This window comes from Amphibalanus amphitrite, unplaced genomic scaffold (assembly GCF_019059575.1).
Source record: "Amphibalanus amphitrite isolate SeventyFive unplaced genomic scaffold, NRLGWU_Aamphi_draft 001520F_arrow, whole genome shotgun sequence".
Taxonomy (NCBI): Eukaryota; Metazoa; Arthropoda; class Thecostraca; order Balanomorpha; family Balanidae; genus Amphibalanus; species Amphibalanus amphitrite.
Window position 1 is genome coordinate 88,115 of NW_024883013.1, and position 19,816 is coordinate 107,930.

Sequence of the window (19,816 nt, forward strand, 5' to 3'; positions counted from 1 at the left end):
GCAGGAAAATTCCACTTTTTCCCCATAGGAAAGTTTGTACGGGAAAATCAAAATTTTGGGTCAATGGGGGGTCCCCCCCGATTTCGTTCAAAATCGGCACACAGGTGCCCCACCACCAGCCGAGAAACTTTCCCCAAAACGGTCCCCGTTGCATTGACGTTTAAGGCCCGTAAAGCCCCCTAGACTCGTAAAATATCCGTAAAATCGCCTTTGTACGGACAAAAAAGTGGTGCTATGGTAAAAATGGGTATCAATCGAAAGCTCTCGTTTACCCAGACACAGTCCTGCAGGAAAATTCCATTTTTTCCCCATAGGAAAGTTTGTACGGGAAAATCAAAATTTTGGGTCAATGAGGGGTCCCCCCCGATTTCGTTCAAAATCGGCACACAGGTGCCCCACCACCAGCCGAGAAACTTTCCCCAAAACGGTCCCCGTTGCATTGACGTTTAACCCTATTCCTGGCGGGGGGGGGGCCTCAGGAGCCCCCCCCTGAGGTTTTTTGGTTATATCTCCCAAACGCGTTGAGCTAGGAAGCTCAAATTTTCTGACTTTTCCTAAAAGGCTTCTACGCAACATGTCTGAAAATTTTGAGTTGATCTGACCTCAGGTCAGGTCACCAGAGGCGGTTTGGTGACGCTACCTCAGAAAAGTTTGCAATCACGCCAGAGCTAGAGTTTTTGACCGATCAATTTCTTCTCTTCAGGCTTTAGTTAGGGTACCAGTATGTGCAATTTGTATATCTCGGAATTTTGATATCGGTGACCTAAGGTCAGGTCAATTTCGCGACCTGCCCATTATAAGTCAATGGGGGAAAAATCAACTCCCTGTTTTTACCACTAAAACGGGTCGGAATGGCCCCATATACCATACATGACTTCATATACGATCAACCTTCACTACCTTGAGGTCTGTTTTGCTGTTGGGCAGCTGTGAGGTCATGTGACGTCATCAAAGGTCACCAAAGGTTTTTGGCCAATAACTCCGTACAGGAACAAGATACAGACGCGTGGATGGTCTCATTGTGTTCAGCTCGTCAAGACGCATCGAATGATATACATGATGACCTCGAGGTCACGTGACCTGAGGTCAACCTTTGACCTTGACCTTTCAAGGTCAACATATATCATTCGATGCGGATTGACGAGAGGATCACGATGATGCCCTTAGTTTGTTCCTATCTTGACTAATTCGAAAGTTATTCGAGAAAAACTCTCTCCATATCTAGTGCCGCCATTTTGACTTTTTCGACCCCTGTGACGTCATCTTTGACCTGACCTGAAAATGACCTTTGTAAAAATTGTAGATCTTGGCCGTGCGTATCCGATGCCGTTTACCGCTTGTCGCTATCTTGCTTCGTTCTCGAGATCTCAGGGGGGGGGGGGCCGAATCGGCCCCCCCCCGCCAGTTTCTTGTCCCGGCGGAGCCCGCCAGGAATAGGGTTAAGGCCCGTAAAGCCCCCTAGACTCGTAAAATATCCGTAAAATCGCCTTTGTACGGACAAAAAAGTGGTGCTATGGTAAAAATGGGTATCAATCGAAAGCTCTCGTTTACCCAGACACAGTCCTGCAGGAAAATTCCACTTTTTCCCCATAGGAAAGTTTGTACGGGAAAATCAAAATTTTGGGTCAATGGGGGGTCCCCCCGATTTCGTTCAAAATCGGCACACAGGTGCCCCACCACCAGCCGAGAAACTTTCCCCAAAACAGTCCCCGTTGCATTGACGTTTAAGGTCCGTAAAACCCCCTAGACTCGTAAAATATCCGTAAAATCGCCTTTGTACGGACAAAAAAGTGGTGCTACGGTAAAAATGGGTATCAATCGAAAGCTCTCGTTTACCCAGACACAGTCCTGCAGGAAAATTCCACTTTTTCCCCATAGGAAAGTTTTTACGGGAAAATCAAAATTTTGGGTCAATGGGGGTTCCCCCCCGATTTCGTTCAAAATCGGCACACAGGTGCCCCACCACCAGCCGAGAAACTTTCCCCAAAACGGTCCTCGTTGCATTGACATTTAAGGCCCGTAAAGCCCCCTAGACTCGTAAAATATCCGTAAAATCGCCTTTGTACGGACAAAAAAGTGGTGCTATGGTAAATGGTTGGGTCAATGGGGGTCCCCCCGATTTCGTTCAAAATCAGCACACAGGTGCCGATATTTTACGGATTTATTTTAAGGATTTTACGGATATTTTACGAGTCTAGGGGGCTTTACGGGCCTTAAACGTCAATGCAACGGGGACCGTTTTGGGGAAAGTTTCTCGGCTGGTGGTGGGGCAACTGTGTGCCGATTTTGAACGAAATCGGGGGGGACCCCCCATTGACCCAAAATTTTGATTTTCCCGTACAAACTTTCCTATGGGGAAAAAGTGGAATTTTCCTGCAGGACTGTGTCTGGGTAAACGAGAGCTTTCGATTGATACCCATTTTTACCATAGCACCACTTTTTTGTCCGTACAAAGGCGATTTTACGGATATTTTACGAGTCTAGGGGGCTTTACGGGCCTTAAACGTCAATGCAACGGGGACCGTTTTGGGGAAAGTTTCTCGGCTGGTGGTGGGGCACCTGTGTGCCGATTTTGAACGAAATCGGGGGGAACCCCCATTGACCCAAAATTTTGATTTTCCCGTAAAAACTTTCCTATGGGGAAAAAGTGGAATTTTCCTGCAGGACTGTGTCTGGGTAAACGAGAGCTTTCGATTGATACCCATTTTTACCATAGCACCACTTTTTTGTCCGTACAAAGGCGATTTTACGGATATTTTACGAGTCTAGGGGGCTTTACGGGCCTTAAACGTCAATGCAACGGGGACCGTTTTGGGGAAAGTTTCTCGGCTGGTGGTGGGGCACCTGTGTGCCGATTTTGAACGAAATCGGGGGGGACCCCTCATTGACCCAAAATTTTGATTTTCCCGTACAAACTTTCCTATGGGGAAAAAGTGGAATTTTTCTGCAGGACTGTGTCTGGGTAAACGAGAGCTTTCGATTGATACCCATTTTTACCATAGCACCACTTTTTTGTCCGTACAAAGGCGATTTTACGGATATTTTACGAGTCTAGGGGGCTTTACGGGCCTTAAACGTCAATGCAACGGGGACCGTTTTGGGGAAAGTTTCTCGGCTGGTGGTGGGGCACCTGTGTGCCGATTTTGAACGAAATCGGGGGGGACCCCCCATTGACCCAAAATTTTGATTTTCCCGTACAAACTTTCCTATGGGGAAAAAGTGGAATTTTCCTGCAGGACTGTGTCTGGGTAAACGAGAGCTTTCGATTGATACCCATTTTTACCATAGCACCACTTTTTTGTCCGTACAAAGGCGATTTTACGGATATTTTACGAGTCTAGGGGGCTTTACGGACCTTAAACGTCAATGCAACGGGGACCGTTTTGGGGAAAGTTTCTCGGCTGGTGGTGGGGCACCTGTGTGCCGATTTTGAACGAAATCGGGGGGGACCCCCTATTGACCCAAAATTTTGATTTTCCCGTACAAACTTTCCTATGGGGAAAAAGTGAAATTTTCCTGCAGGACTGTGTCTGGGTAAACGAGAGCTTTCGAATGATACCCATTTTTACCATAGCACCACTTTTTTGTCCGTACAAAGGCGATTTTACGGATATTTTACGAGTCTAGGGGGCTTTACGGGCCTTAAACGTCAATGCAACGGGGACCGTTTTGGGGAAAGTTTCTCGGCTGGTGGTGGGGCACCTGTGTGCCGATTTTGAACGAAATCGGGGGGGACCCCCCATTGACCCAAAATTTTGATTTTCCCGTACAAACTTTCCTATGGGGAAAAAGTGGAATTTTCCTGCAGGACTGTGTCTGGGTAAACGAGAGCTTTCGATTGATACCCATTTTTACCATAGCACCACTTTTTTGTCCGTACAAAGGCGATTTTACGGATATTTTACGAGTCTAGGGGGCTTTACGGGCCTTAAACGTCAATGCAACGGGGACCGTTTTGGGGAAAGTTTCTCGGCTGGTGGTGGGGCACCTGTGTGCCGATTTTGAACGAAATCGGGGGGGACCCCCATTGACCCAAAATTTTGATTTTCCCGTAAAAACTTTCCTATGGGGAAAAAGTGAAATTTTCCTGCAGGACTGTGTCTGGGTAAACGAGAGCTTTCGATTGATACCCATTTTTACCTCTTTGTGACGTCATTTCTAGGGGAAAACGGGTCATAAAGGTTTCCCTCTACCGGGGCCTTTTTTCCCCCTACCGAATCTGTGCTGTGCTGAATCTGTGCTGAATCTGTGCCAACTTCCGTTACATCTTCCAAATGTACCTAATATGGAAGCAAGCTATGCCACAAGCGGCGTATTTACAAATTGCAACCGAGCTCCGCCGTAGGGTATTTTATTTCCGCCGTAGTGTATTTCACTTGGGGGATTCTCTACCATACATCTGCCTGAGCTTAGGGTAATTACAATTTGTCGGCGACGTTAAAAAATGATGGACCTTTTTTCGCAGTATAGGATATCGCATGTGCATATTTCTGCCTTTTTGGGTGCGCTTTATCGGTTTTTCGTGAGTAACTCGCGTAAAAACCGTCCGATCGCGACGAAACTTTCAATGCCCCCGATTTTATCAATTTTACACCTACCCTGAAAATTTCATGACCCTGACCCAAATGACCTTTGACCTGTGACCTATTTCTCGAGACCATGTTTGGCCCGAATCGCGATTCGGCGTATGTCGGCTCGCATTAGCCGCGCGGTTGCAGTTTTCACGTGGTTTCAAGCGTTGAAATATGTGATATGATGCTGGTCCCATGCATTAGGGTGGGTGTCAAGGTCACCTGAAGGTCAGGTCAGCTCAATGACCTTTGATGACCTCGGTTCCTTTTTCGAGTTTTACATGTTTCTAGGCTAGTTTTTGGAGCTGATTTCGAATTTAGCAACCATTTGAACATTACAGGGGATGTAACGAAATTATCCGGACACCTTTCTTCCCGCTGTAATTAAAAAGCAAAACAATCTGGTACTTTTTATTTTAACTGAGCTTGTAGCCACCTTTCATAAAAAACACAGTGATGAATGTTCTGGAGCATTTCAGCCAATGGATTCTCCAGCACATTGGCTTTGATGCGGACCAACGCCGTCTAAACCTGTGCCTGCGGTTGAGCAGTGCTTATGGCGGGTGTATGTATGTATGTATGTATGTATGTATTGACGATCAAGAGCAATCCACAATCGGCGTGGCGATTACACTCCGAGTCCGAGCTGGTTGAAGATAACACAAAAAATACCTATACAAGAAAACGCACACACTTACGGATACGAAAATGCACAACGCGAACGCCGAACACGCACATACTTGGAGTAACCCGCACGAAGCCGCGTTCATAACCATACACACAGACTCGTTTGCCTTTCATAGTCCAAGAGTCATGAGGCTAGCTACTATGGCTACTTCATGGGTGGCTGGGTGGCTCTTCATACACCTCCTGCTGAACAAGAGCCCACAGGTTTTCGATTGAATTGGGATCGCGACTTTTTCCAAGTCATAAGCGTTAGCCCAGAATGGTTGAAGGTTCTATCGGCATCACTTCCCGTTCTTTTAGGGATCTTTAAGTAGCGCGCCGCCCCGCATGAAGACAGCGTGGCTTGAATCAGGCATCAGTGCGCGTTCAGAAACCGTGCCCTCCTATGCCGTCTGGTTGAGCGCCTCCAATCATGCTCCACCACCTTCCCTGGAAAAGCTCCACCCCATGCCTATGGGGCAAAATATAAGGGAGAAAACACAAAACAAGACAGATAAAAACAAAGCAAAATTAACTCATTACCTAATGAAATTCAGGCTTGAGCAAAAACATAGGTAATAGGTATCTATGTCAAATTAGAATGAAAGATTAAAATCAACCTGACCAGGCCTTACGGTCTGACCTGGTCCTAACCACCTTACTTCGCCTAACTTAACCCAATTCAACCTAGCCTACCACAACACCTGCAGAGGTAGGTACCTTCCTGGAAAAATGGCGCTCAGGGAGGTGACTGTCCAACTTATTGGAATACTACCATGATTGCTTGTCAAAATGTGTGTCATCATGCTCTTGTTTGACAAGTGATGTATAATAAATGTGATATTCATAATTCAATAATTATCTCCTGACTGCTGTCTGTTGAGTGATCAAAATATTCAAATAATCAGGGTACAATGCTGTGCATAGTGCACACTTATCATGTTGTTTTTGTGTAGGCCCTCTGCACATTGTTGTGTGCACTGCAGTGCTATGTGCACCTTAAGTAAAAAAGTGACTGGTGGTACATGACAAAAGGTTGTGCAACTGTGAAGTTCATGCCCTTGGTCAAGCTGGTGCCAAATGCCTATAGCTATAGCAGGATCAGTGAGGGTTGTAGACATGCTACATACATTGTGCATTGAAGATCTTGGCACAAAGTTCATCCGTAATTACTATGCTTAACACCTAATGTAAGAAGCGACATAAATGCCTAGATGATAAAACTCTCTGGTCAACATCACACAAATTTATTGACATACTTTGCAGGTACATATTTACATTCATGGCAAAATATACTTTCGATTTGATTCAGAACCTAGTTGCTAGTAAGCTTGCATTTTTGTAGGTACAACAGTCAACAACGACCATACATTGAATCATAAAAAACCTTCTCATGGCATTCATCACATATCTTTGTACCGAACAAGTACCAAGCTACCATGCAATGATTCTAAAATTTTCCGCAATCCATCTATATCTCAACTGACACAATGAATTTAAAATACCCTAACAAAACCTATAACTGTATATAAAAAGAATGCAATACTACAAGAACTATGAATTTCTGAAGTTATTCTCACATGCTGGAACGTTGAAACTCTACTTTTGTCGTCCATTTCCACGTTTGATTGAGCCATCATATCGAACTGCTTTCGTTCTTCAGTCACAAGCTTTCTCACAAATCTTGAATTTTTACACATCATCTTGAACCATGCTCCAGTCTTTCCAACAAGGTACTATGTAACATCAAAGCAATTTTGATTTGTTACAACAGCTTCAGATCATGATAGGCTTGAGGTTGTTACACCATTTCAGTCGGTGACACACCAGGGAAATAAGCTAAAATAAGAGCGCTCTATTTATTGCTCCCGCTACTTCACCGTCTCCCATAGGGTCCTGTGTTGAGCTGGTGTCGAGGCTCTAAAAATGACGCCGATTTTTGCACCCTTCTCACGAAAACCGCTCGGACCGCCTGGAAACTAATTGTTCCGCTCTAAAAATTTCATGATCGACGGGAAAATGAATGAGGAAAAGATTGGTCCTGAAATAATTCTGAACTCCCTGTAGAACATATCGAAATATGGCTGCAAACTAGGAGCATGTCAAAATCGACAAAACAATACAAATAAACTTACCGGGATTTTTTTATTTTCCATGCATCTGTGTATGAAATCAGTCGGTTTTTCGGAAAGATCATCTTCTGTTTAATAAATAATTCCACAATTGCAATCGAGAAAAAAAAAACATTTCCGCTGTGACAGCAGTTTTGGCATTGTGCCAGTAGTGTGGCGTGCGCGGCGCTGCGTGGTCGTCGGGACGGAGTTGTGAGTATTTTCGGTGTTTTAAATGGTTGATGGCCATTTGAACCAGCTTTATATTATTTCCTACAAATTTTTGCATCAAATTATTGCTTTGAAAGACCATTGAAACCCCTTATCTCTTCATGAAACACGATCATATTCATCGTCGACGAAAATGGCGCGGGACTCCATGTGCATTCCGATCGAAATAAATCGTAAATTAAATAATATTCGATGATAAGTATCATATTCTAGTGACACGTTTTCATAAAATAAGGCATAAACTTTGCAAGGAAGTCAACATAGGATAATTGGATTCTTATTTTGCTCACATATCCTTGTAGTAGTCAAATGGCTCAATTGTTAGATAAATGTAAGTATATGTTTTGGCTTGATGTTTGCTGTGAAACCACCCAGCCACTTGCTGGTTGAGTGGTTTTCTGATAATTACCTGATAATCATTTCTCCTTTTCCTGAAAAGAAACTAAAATTCCTTTCAAAGTAATCCCTTTTTAGGAAAGGCGGATTGCTCATTGACATTTCATGTTCTTGTTTTGTTATTGCTGGCAGTATTTTGATACAATAATGCAATATGATTTTTTTTTGCAATAAGAAAACCTAAGACAAACTTAGTTAATGCGTCAATCAAACACCCAACAGAAAGATTGTGAGTCCTTGTGACGTGAAGTAGAATATTCCATGAATGTGTTATATAGAATATGCCAAATATTAAATTAATTATTATTTGATACTGATAGCTGAGCATGTGAATTATGCCACAATATAATTACATTTTCTGGTTTTGAAATAGCCAGCAGTATTTTACTTCAACAAATGTAATATACATGGAATACATGTTGTTATGTTATGTTAAAAGTTTAATAACAGCCAATTGAAGGGGCTGTTTCAGCAGATAATGTTTGTACCTTATGCATTACCTTTCTTTTCTGCAGGACCATGCTTCCGCTGGGTGGTCGACATTTGCCTCCTGAAGAAGTTGAGCAACATGAAGACCACCAGATGAGGTGTCTGCAGTTCATGTGGAACTCTGCAGACTACAAGTGTTATGCCAACCACAACCAAAGTGCTGTGATCATGGAGGCATGAACCTCATGACAACACTTCAGATTTGCAGTTGAATCAAAGTGTGATTCAAACCACCTGTGGCATCTCACTCAATGTGTGAACAGTGTGATTATTGTGCAGTGTTCAGCTGCAACTAAGACATTTATTAGTGACTCGTTTTGCAATTAGCCACCAAAAGCATTTTTTGGGCTAGCTGCTGTAATTTGTTGTGCACTGCGCAATAGTGGTAGTGTTTTGTCACTTGTCAAGTTGTCAGTTGTGCATGTTGCATGTTTCTCTTCCCTCGGCCCTCATTATCAGTTAAGTGGTGAATTGGCATCACTCAGTCTCCCCAGATCTCCATTGACTGTCTGTCAACCACCCAACTTGAGATGGTATTTGCTAATAGTGTCAGAAAAGAAGTGATTGTAGACATTTTTAGGGATATGAGCTCCGTTTCATGCGTGTTCCAGTTGTCATTTTGTCACATGTCCCATAGTGTAATAAATGGAAACTGTTGTTCCCTTTTGAAGGTACTCGCGGATGCAGAAAGCGTTGGGCCTAATTATTAAACGCACCCTCCTATCAGCGACGCACGAAATCGACAAATATCATCCTTTCTAGAACAGGAGGAAACGAAAACTTGTGAACATAGCTGTACCTACAACAGTGCATAAGGAATTGAAATTCTGGGAGTTTTTGAAATTCGGAGAAACTCATGTTGTCGACAGGTATGCCCCCTTGCACGTCAAAGACCGCCTAAAAAAACAAACGTCTACAAATGAAGGCAGTATTCGTATGTTCGTTGTAATTGCAGCAGCCTAGCAACATGCATTGCGGCCCGATGGCGAATTACACTCGTGCTCAAAAACTATGCCGGTAACTGCCAATGCACTTAGGTCATAGGTGAGGAGAGGAAGGGTTATGTCATATGTCAACATCATAGAAATGGCTTCATCTGAGCTGTGCCTATTGTACATAATTCAACCAATCTATGCATTTCGTTTCTTGCAATCTACTCATGCCTTCACTCCAGCTTCAGAGTAATCATCCCATATTGTACGTATTGATTTCTATGGCGGTTTGCAATTGCTAGCCGCGTCTCACCTCAGTTTGGTGGCCCCGCATCGGCCCACTCGGCCGCTCTAAAATTGACTTACGGAGGAGGATGGTGGCTTTTATTTTAGCTTCTCCGCTGACTGCGGGGAGCGCCGTCGCCGAGGTAGGAGCAATAATTAGCTTATGTTTGGGACTAATTTCCACGCTTAATTAACATTTTAATGTTATTTTTATTAATTCATGTTAATCTTTGATGCATTCTCTTTCTATTGATACCATCCACCGGTCTGAGAATTACTGCCTTGCTGCGTAAGGGCCGATAAAAGATCACGCTTTTAGGGGTATCTCTTCAACATGGGGCAGGAGCAATAAATAGAGCGCTCTAATTTTAGCTTATTTCCCTGGTATGTCACCAACTGATTTGCCAGACAAATCTCTACAAAATGTGTATCAATTCCCAAACTAAGTAATTGATCACATCAGTATTTCCAGTTTCCACACAATGTTTCATAATACTATTCTATGTTTATATAAAGAAACTCAAATAATCCACAAATTGTTATTGAAACACTCCCTCTTCAAGAATTCACAGCAATAACAGTACAAGTTCAGAAGCAAACAAACATTGCGCCAGATTTCGTATGAAACGCGCCATCGTCCTGAAGTTTCTACCACAGACGGTAGTTCAACCGCAGCCGTAGTGCGAAAACCCCTGCCCACCTTACCCCACGGCGGAGCTCGGGTGCAATTTGTAAATACGCCCACAAGCGTGGTGTGTGTTCATGTTGGGGCACAGCAATCCCGTTCGCAGTTACGGGAGAGGAAGGACGTGTTATCGCAAAGCTCTTGATTGTGATCGGCGAGGCCGGGAAGAAGGAAGAGGACTATTTAAGTCCAATTTGTTTTTGTTTATTCAATTCTTTTGGAGAAGCATCCATTTTTCTTTTTCTTCCATTTCGTTTTGATTAATTGTCGGGTGGAAGCTCGGCCACGTGGTGAGTCACAATCGCCTCAATGAGTGATTGGGATCCATTGCGGAAGTGTAGGCTGGTGTGTAAATGATGGGGATACCCAGAGCTACAAAGAGGTCTAGAGTAGATAACATGAGAGAGACCTTTTGGGGTGATGAGGACTCGGGATTATACCTGAGTGTCACCCTGAAGTCAGGGAGTCCGATCAAGGGCAAAGGCTGGCCTTGGGTTCAGACTTGCATTAGGGGCATCTTAGGAGGACAAGATCGAGTATCAAAGGCGACATTTCAGAATGATGGGAGTCTGTTGCTGAAAACAAAAAATGAAAGGCAATCTGACAGACTGCTGAAAGCGACAATGTTCGGAAGTGAGGAGTGCAGTGTTCAGAAAGCAGAGAAACTTAACACGAGCAAAGGCACTATCTATGCCTTTGACCTGACGGAACTTACCGAACAGGAGGTAGTGGGATGGCTCCAGGAGTTTGGAGTGGTTGGAGCGAAACGGGTGACAAGGAGGGTGGGAACTCACAGGGAAAACACCCCTCTGCTCATCCTGACATTTGACAAGCCAACGTGCCCAACACAACTACATTTTGATTATGTGTCCTATGAGGTGCGAAGGTACATTCCTAACCCTCTGCTCTGCAATCAGTGTGGCAAATATGGTCATGTTCAGGCCAAGTGCAAAAGTGTTGCGTTGTGTCTGAAGTGTGGGGGTGAGAAACATGAAGGGGACTGCTCCCCCAAATGCATTAACTGTACTTCTGATGACAGACACCCTTGTTACTCCCACGACTGCCCAGTCTGGAGAAAGGAAAAGGAGGTGTGTGAAATCAAAGTGACACAGGATATTTCATACGCTCATGCTCGGAGGGAGTATGAGAAAAAGCACCAAAGACCCACGACACCGGCATATTCTGCTATACTTCAGACATCACCGACCACACAGCAACAGAACCACCTGGATACCTCTTTGAGGGAGCGGGTTGATGTACTGGAAACAAAGGTGGATAAGATGCTGTCCCTTCTCAACAAACTGGCGAGTCAGGCAGGGGTTAACACCTCTGATGAGACACTCCAGATCCCAAACCGAGAACCTGAACTGAGAGACTGTGTCCCAACCCCTGCACAACCACCACGTGAGGTGGGAGATAGCATGGCTGAGGACAATCCCATTCCAGGTAGTGGGAATGGGAGTAGCCAAAAGGCCCAGGTCGTCGAAGAGACTGACACCTCTGATGACATGGACGATGGGGAAAGCCAAGAGATTGGTAGGAAGGGAGTGGAGTGGACCAAAGTGGACCGTTGTGGTAGACAACGTAGGAGTAGAGGTGGAGGAAAAGGCAAACATCCAACTTCCCAAATGCATCCCTCCTCTCATGAGGACACAAGAGGTAAACAGGTACCTCCCACAGTACAGGGTACAGAGAAACGAATGCCTAGTCTCACTAGGATGGTTCTCAAACCCACTTAGTAGAAGGTCAGTGTAGTATATTAACGTAAAGCAAGAATGAAATACGTAACGAAAGAGTTCAAATAAGCGCCAAAAGAACACATCAGCCTCGACCGGCCGCACCGCGCGCACTGTCTGACCCGACCGCCGCGCCGGTCAGCTCGGCGGGGTCACCGCGGTCGTGGCGGCTGCCGATTGGTCCGCGCGCTCGAGTCCGCGCCCGCGCTACTCGGCCGGCGCCGCCCGGCGCACACAGGCACGGCATGATGGAAAGTTCCCAACACAGGATCACGATACCACACTTTTCTCCCCCCTTAAACAAAGCGATCCGGCGCACGTACGACACGTCCACTACGCGTTCGATACGGCGAAGCCGGCTCCGAAGATGACGCCGACTCGTCACCCGCACGCTCGGTCGTCGTCGTCCCGGTTTCCGCCTGGTGATCTCCTCCAGCACGATGAACAGCACCATCGCCAGCGTCGCGAGGTAGGCTAGGCGCTGCGGCTGCTCCGGCGACGGACGACTGCTCCGACGTCACGTCACCAGTGGCAGCGCTGGCAGCGGCGTCGACTGCGATTGGCGCTCGCCGTCGCAGCCCGACGGTCGACGACGCAGCAGAGTCTGTGACTGGCTGACAGGGCAGGTCCACCTCGGCCTCCGGTACTCCAGTGCACTCAGGAGACGGTGCAGACCTGGGAAGATCGGGTGGTGAGCAGCGAGACAGGCGCTCCGCGTGGACACGCACTCCACCCTCCAGCTCATACGAAGCAGGTCCACGACGAGCAGTTACACGACACGGTGACGAGAAACGCGGGCGTCCTTTACGTGGCCGCGGCATCACCCGATACCGGACCCAGTCTCCCACCTGGATGGTCGGTGCACAGACCCGCTTCCTGTTGTCGAAGTGTCGCTTCATCTGGCGCTGCTTTCGGCTGACCCGTTGTCGCAAGGCGGCGTCTCCGGTGCTGCCACCTTCCGGTGCGACTGCGCTGTCCAGGTCCGTCCGCATCTGCCGGCCGTGGAGCAGCTCGGACGGGCTCCGGCCGGTCGTTCCGTGCGGCGTCGCTCGGTACGTGCGGAGGTAGGACTGCAGGTACTGTCGGCGGTCCACCGACTGCTGGTCCGCCATCTGGAGAGCAGATTTGATGTCACGATTCAAACGCTCTACAGCACCACTACCTGCAGGGTGATACGGTGACACTCTGACATGCTTGACACCATGCTTCTTCAGAAACTGTCCAAACTTCACAGATGTGAAGTGAGTACCGTTATCAGTGACAACCTCCCTTGGCCATCCCTCCCGTGACGTCACAGTCAGCAGAAAGTCAATGACAGCATCACTTGACGGTTCACGGACAAACGCCATCTCTGGCCATTTCGAGTAATAGTCTACGAGGACTATCGCATACCTTTGATTTGGTGGTCCTGTCATCGGGCCGATGAAGTCAAGTCCCACCTTATCCCAGGCTGCAGCTGGCAGGGGAACAGGACTGAGTGGCGCGAACCTCGTCTTCGCCGTCTTGTCGGCCACGATGCAGGCTGGGCACTCCTTGATGGTCGTCTCCACCGCTGCGTCCATTCCGGGCCACCAGAACAGCGCTCGAAGCCGCTGTTTGGTCCGGACGATGCCCTGGTGGGATTCATGCGCCAGCGTCAGCAACCGAGGTCTGAGCACAGTGGGAACCACGATCCGTTCACCACGCAAAATCAGCTCACCGTCGATAGCTAGCTCCTGCTTACAGCGGAAATACGGCCTGAGGACGTCATCAACATCACTGAAGCGACGGGGCCACTCCCGAGGGATCTGGTCCATCAGGGCCCTTACCTCAGCGTCTTCCCGTCCCGCTACTGCTAGCTCCTCACGGCTGACGGCTGACGTCTCGTCGGCGAGGCAGGCCACCAGCTCGGACTCGTCATCCTCGACCTCTTGCTCCGGTCCCGGCAGTCTGGAGAGGCCGTCAGACGGGTTCAGCTGGCCCTTGACGTGTTCCACTGCAAACGAGTAGTTCATCAGGCGCACCGCCCAGCGAGACATCCTCATGCCGGCACGACCAACACCCCTGACAGTCAACAGCGATTTCAAGGCAGCATGATCGGTACGTAGCACAAACTCTTGACCCCACAGATATTTGTGCCATTTTTCACAGGCCCAGACGCACGCTAACCCCTCACGCTCTGTGACACTGTACCTCCGTTGTGCAGCGTTGAGCGTGGACGAAGCGAAGGCGACGACTCTCTCGCCCTCAGGATGTACCTGGCTCAAGACGGCTCCCAAGCCGACATCACTGGCGTCCGTCGTGACAACGGTCGGCAGGCTGGGGTCGAACATCGACAGGGCGTCAGAGTCGAGGATCGCCTGCCGGACGTCGTTGAACGCCGCATCCATCTCTGGAGTCCAGGCGAACTCTGGAGCATCCTTCCTCAGCTGGCGTCTGAGAGACTCGACGCGGGTACTGTAACCTGGAACAAACTTACAGTAGAAGCCCAGGGAACCCAGCACAGCCTGCAGCTCCTTCTTCGACTTCGGCACCGCCAGGCTACGCAAGCCCTGGACGCGCTCAGACGACACGGAGATCCTGCCGTCAGTCACGGTGAAACCCAGGAAGTCCACCGACGTCACTCCGATCTTGCACTTCTGACGGTTCAGCGTGATGTTGTGGTCCTCCAGTCGCCGAAGAACCTGTTGGAGGTGGTCATCGTGCTCTTGCCGGCTGCCCCCAGTGACGATCACATCGTCGAGGTACACATGCACCCCTGGAACACCGGTCAGCACACACTCCATCAGCTTCTGGAAGCACTGCGGCATGCTCTTCAACCCAAAGCAGCATCTTCGATACCTCCAGGTCTGGCCGTCGTGGATGAACGCCGTCAGGTCCCTGGACGACTCGTGGAGCTCCAACTGGTGGTACGCCGACTTCATGTCTAGAGTCGACATGCACTTCGCACCACGCAGCTTCTCCAGCATCTCCTGCATGTCAGGAATTGGATGACCATTTGAGATGACAGCTCTGTTCACCTCAGACAAGTCGAGGCAAATCCGTAGACCTTTACCTCCCCTTTTACGGATGGCTACGATCGGTGAGAGCCATGGAGATGCAGCACGATCCACTCGCTCGATGATACCTTGCCACTCCAAGTCCTCCAGATGGGCACCTACCTCATCTCTCAGAGCGTACGGCATTGTCCTCAGCGGCAGCTGCACGGGGACGGCGTCAGGTCGAAGACGTACCTTGTGCACGGCGTATTTACAAATTGCAACCGAGCTCCGCCGTAGGGTATTTTATTTCCGCCGTAGTGTATTTCACTTGGGGGATTCTCTACCATACATCTGCCTGAGCTTAGGGTAATTACAATTTGTCGGCGACGTTAAAAAATGATGGACCTTTTTTCGCAGTATAGGATATCGCATGTGCATATTTCTGCCTTTTTGGGTGCGCTTTATCGGTTTTTCGTGAGTAACTCGCGTAAAAACCGTCCGATCGCGACGAAACTTTCAATGCCCCCGATTTTATCAATTTTACACCTACCCTGAAAATTTCATGACCCTGACCCAAATGACCTTTGACCTGTGACCTATTTCTCGAGACCATGTTTGGCCCGAATCGCGATTCGGCGTATGTCGGCTCGCATTAGCCGCGCGGTTGCAGTTTTCACGTGGTTTCAAGCGTTGAAATATGTGATATGATGCTGGTCCCATGCATTAGGGTGGGTGTCAAGGTCACCTGAAGGTCAGGTCAGCTCAATGACCTTTGATGACCTCGGTTCCTTTTTCGAGTTTTACATGTTTCTAGGCTAGTTTTTGGAGCTGATTTCGAATTTAGCAACCATTTGAACATTACAGGGGATGTAACGAAATTATCCGGACACCTTTCTTCCCGCTGTAATTAAAAAGCAAAACAATCTGGTACTTTTTATTTTAACTGAGCTTGTAGCCACCTTTCATAAAAAACACAGTGATGAATGTTCTGGAGCATTTCAGCCAATGGATTCTCCAGCACATTGGCTTTGATGCGGACCAACGCCGTCTAAACCTGTGCCTGCGGTTGAGCAGTGCTTATGGCGGGTGTATGTATGTATGTATGTATGTATGTATTGACGATCAAGAGCAATCCACAATCGGCGTGGCGATTACACTCCGAGTCCGAGCTGGTTGAAGATAACACAAAAAATACCTATACAAGAAAACGCACACACTTACGGATACGAAAATGCACAACGCGAACGCCGAACACGCACATACTTGGAGTAACCCGCACGAAGCCGCGTTCATAACCATACACACAGACTCGTTTGCCTTTCATAGTCCAAGAGTCATGAGGCTAGCTACTATGGCTACTTCATGGGTGGCTGGGTGGCTCTTCATACACCTCCTGCTGAACAAGAGCCCACAGGTTTTCGATTGAATTGGGATCGCGACTTTTTCCAAGTCATAAGCGTTAGCCCAGAATGGTTGAAGGTTCTATCGGCATCACTTCCCGTTCTTTTAGGGATCTTTAAGTAGCGCGCCGCCCCGCATGAAGACAGCGTGGCTTGAATCAGGCATCAGTGCGCGTTCAGAAACCGTGCCCTCCTATGCCGTCTGGTTGAGCGCCTCCAATCATGCTCCACCACCTTCCCTGGAAAAGCTCCACCCCATGCCTATGGGGCAAAATATAAGGGAGAAAACACAAAACAAGACAGATAAAAACAAAGCAAAATTAACTCATTACCTAATGAAATTCAGGCTTGAGCAAAAACATAGGTAATAGGTATCTATGTCAAATTAGAATGAAAGATTAAAATCAACCTGACCAGGCCTTACGGTCTGACCTGGTCCTAACCACCTTACTTCGCCTAACTTAACCCAATTCAACCTAGCCTACCACAACACCTGCAGAGGTAGGTACCTTCCTGGAAAAATGGCGCTCAGGGAGGTGACTGTCCAACTTATTGGAATACTACCATGATTGCTTGTCAAAATGTGTGTCATCATGCTCTTGTTTGACAAGTGATGTATAATAAATGTGATATTCATAATTCAATAATTATCTCCTGACTGCTGTCTGTTGAGTGATCAAAATATTCAAATAATCAGGGTACAATGCTGTGCATAGTGCACACTTATCATGTTGTTTTTGTGTAGGCCCTCTGCACATTGTTGTGTGCACTGCAGTGCTATGTGCACCTTAAGTAAAAAAGTGACTGGTGGTACATGACAAAAGGTTGTGCAACTGTGAAGTTCATGCCCTTGGTCAAGCTGGTGCCAAATGCCTATAGCTATAGCAGGATCAGTGAGGGTTGTAGACATGCTACATACATTGTGCATTGAAGATCTTGGCACAAAGTTCATCCGTAATTACTATGCTTAACACCTAATGTAAGAAGCGACATAAATGCCTAGATGATAAAACTCTCTGGTCAACATCACACAAATTTATTGACATACTTTGCAGGTACATATTTACATTCATGGCAAAATATACTTTCGATTTGATTCAGAACCTAGTTGCTAGTAAGCTTGCATTTTTGTAGGTACAACAGTCAACAACGACCATACATTGAATCATAAAAAACCTTCTCATGGCATTCATCACATATCTTTGTACCGAACAAGTACCAAGCTACCATGCAATGATTCTAAAATTTTCCGCAATCCATCTATATCTCAACTGACACAATGAATTTAAAATACCCTAACAAAACCTATAACTGTATATAAAAAGAATGCAATACTACAAGAACTATGAATTTCTGAAGTTATTCTCACATGCTGGAACGTTGAAACTCTACTTTTGTCGTCCATTTCCACGTTTGATTGAGCCATCATATCGAACTGCTTTCGTTCTTCAGTCACAAGCTTTCTCACAAATCTTGAATTTTTACACATCATCTTGAACCATGCTCCAGTCTTTCCAACAAGGTACTATGTAACATCAAAGCAATTTTGATTTGTTACAACAGCTTCAGATCATGATAGGCTTGAGGTTTGTTACACCATTTCAGTCGGTGACACACCAGGGAAATAAGCTAAAATAAGAGCGCTCTATTTATTGCTCCCGCTACTTCACCGTCTCCCATAGGGTCCTGTGTTGAGCTGGTGTCGAGGCTCTAAAAATGACGCCGATTTTTGCACCCTTCTCACGAAAACCGCTCGGACCGCCTGGAAACTAATTGTTCCGCTCTAAAAATTTCATGATCGACGGGAAAATGAATGAGGAAAAGATTGGTCCTGAAATAATTCTGAACTCCCTGTAGAACATATCGAAATATGGCTGCAAACTAGGAGCATGTCAAAATCGACAAAACAATACAAATAAACTTACCGGGATTTTTTTATTTTCCATGCATCTGTGTATGAAATCAGTCGGTTTTTCGGAAAGATCATCTTCTGTTTAATAAATAATTCCACAATTGCAATCGAGAAAAAAAAAACATTTCCGCTGTGACAGCAGTTTTGGCATTGTGCCAGTAGTGTGGCGTGCGCGGCGCTGCGTGGTCGTCGGGACGGAGTTGTGAGTATTTTCGGTGTTTTAAATGGTTGATGGCCATTTGAACCAGCTTTATATTATTTCCTACAAATTTTTGCATCAAATTATTGCTTTGAAAGACCATTGAAACCCCTTATCTCTTCATGAAACACGATCATATTCATCGTCGACGAAAATGGCGCGGGACTCCATGTGCATTCCGATCGAAATAAATCGTAAATTAAATAATATTCGATGATAAGTATCATATTCTAGTGACACGTTTTCATAAAATAAGGCATAAACTTTGCAAGGAAGTCAACATAGGATAATTGGATTCTTATTTTGCTCACATATCCTTGTAGTAGTCAAATGGCTCAATTGTTAGATAAATGTAAGTATATGTTTTGGCTTGATGTTTGCTGTGAAACCACCCAGCCACTTGCTGGTTGAGTGGTTTTCTGATAATTACCTGATAATCATTTCTCCTTTTCCTGAAAAGAAACTAAAATTCCTTTCAAAGTAATCCCTTTTTAGGAAAGGCGGATTGCTCATTGACATTTCATGTTCTTGTTTTGTTATTGCTGGCAGTATTTTGATACAATAATGCAATATGATTTTTTTTTGCAATAAGAAAACCTAAGACAAACTTAGTTAATGCGTCAATCAAACACCCAACAGAAAGATTGTGAGTCCTTGTGACGTGAAGTAGAATATTCCATGAATGTGTTATATAGAATATGCCAAATATTAAATTAATTATTATTTGATACTGATAGCTGAGCATGTGAATTATGCCACAATATAATTACATTTTCTGGTTTTGAAATAGCCAGCAGTATTTTACTTCAACAAATGTAATATACATGGAATACATGTTGTTATGTTATGTTAAAAGTTTAATAACAGCCAATTGAAGGGGCTGTTTCAGCAGATAATGTTTGTACCTTATGCATTACCTTTCTTTTCTGCAGGACCATGCTTCCGCTGGGTGGTCGACATTTGCCTCCTGAAGAAGTTGAGCAACATGAAGACCACCAGATGAGGTGTCTGCAGTTCATGTGGAACTCTGCAGACTACAAGTGTTATGCCAACCACAACCAAAGTGCTGTGATCATGGAGGCATGAACCTCATGACAACACTTCAGATTTGCAGTTGAATCAAAGTGTGATTCAAACCACCTGTGGCATCTCACTCAATGTGTGAACAGTGTGATTATTGTGCAGTGTTCAGCTGCAACTAAGACATTTATTAGTGACTCGTTTTGCAATTAGCCACCAAAAG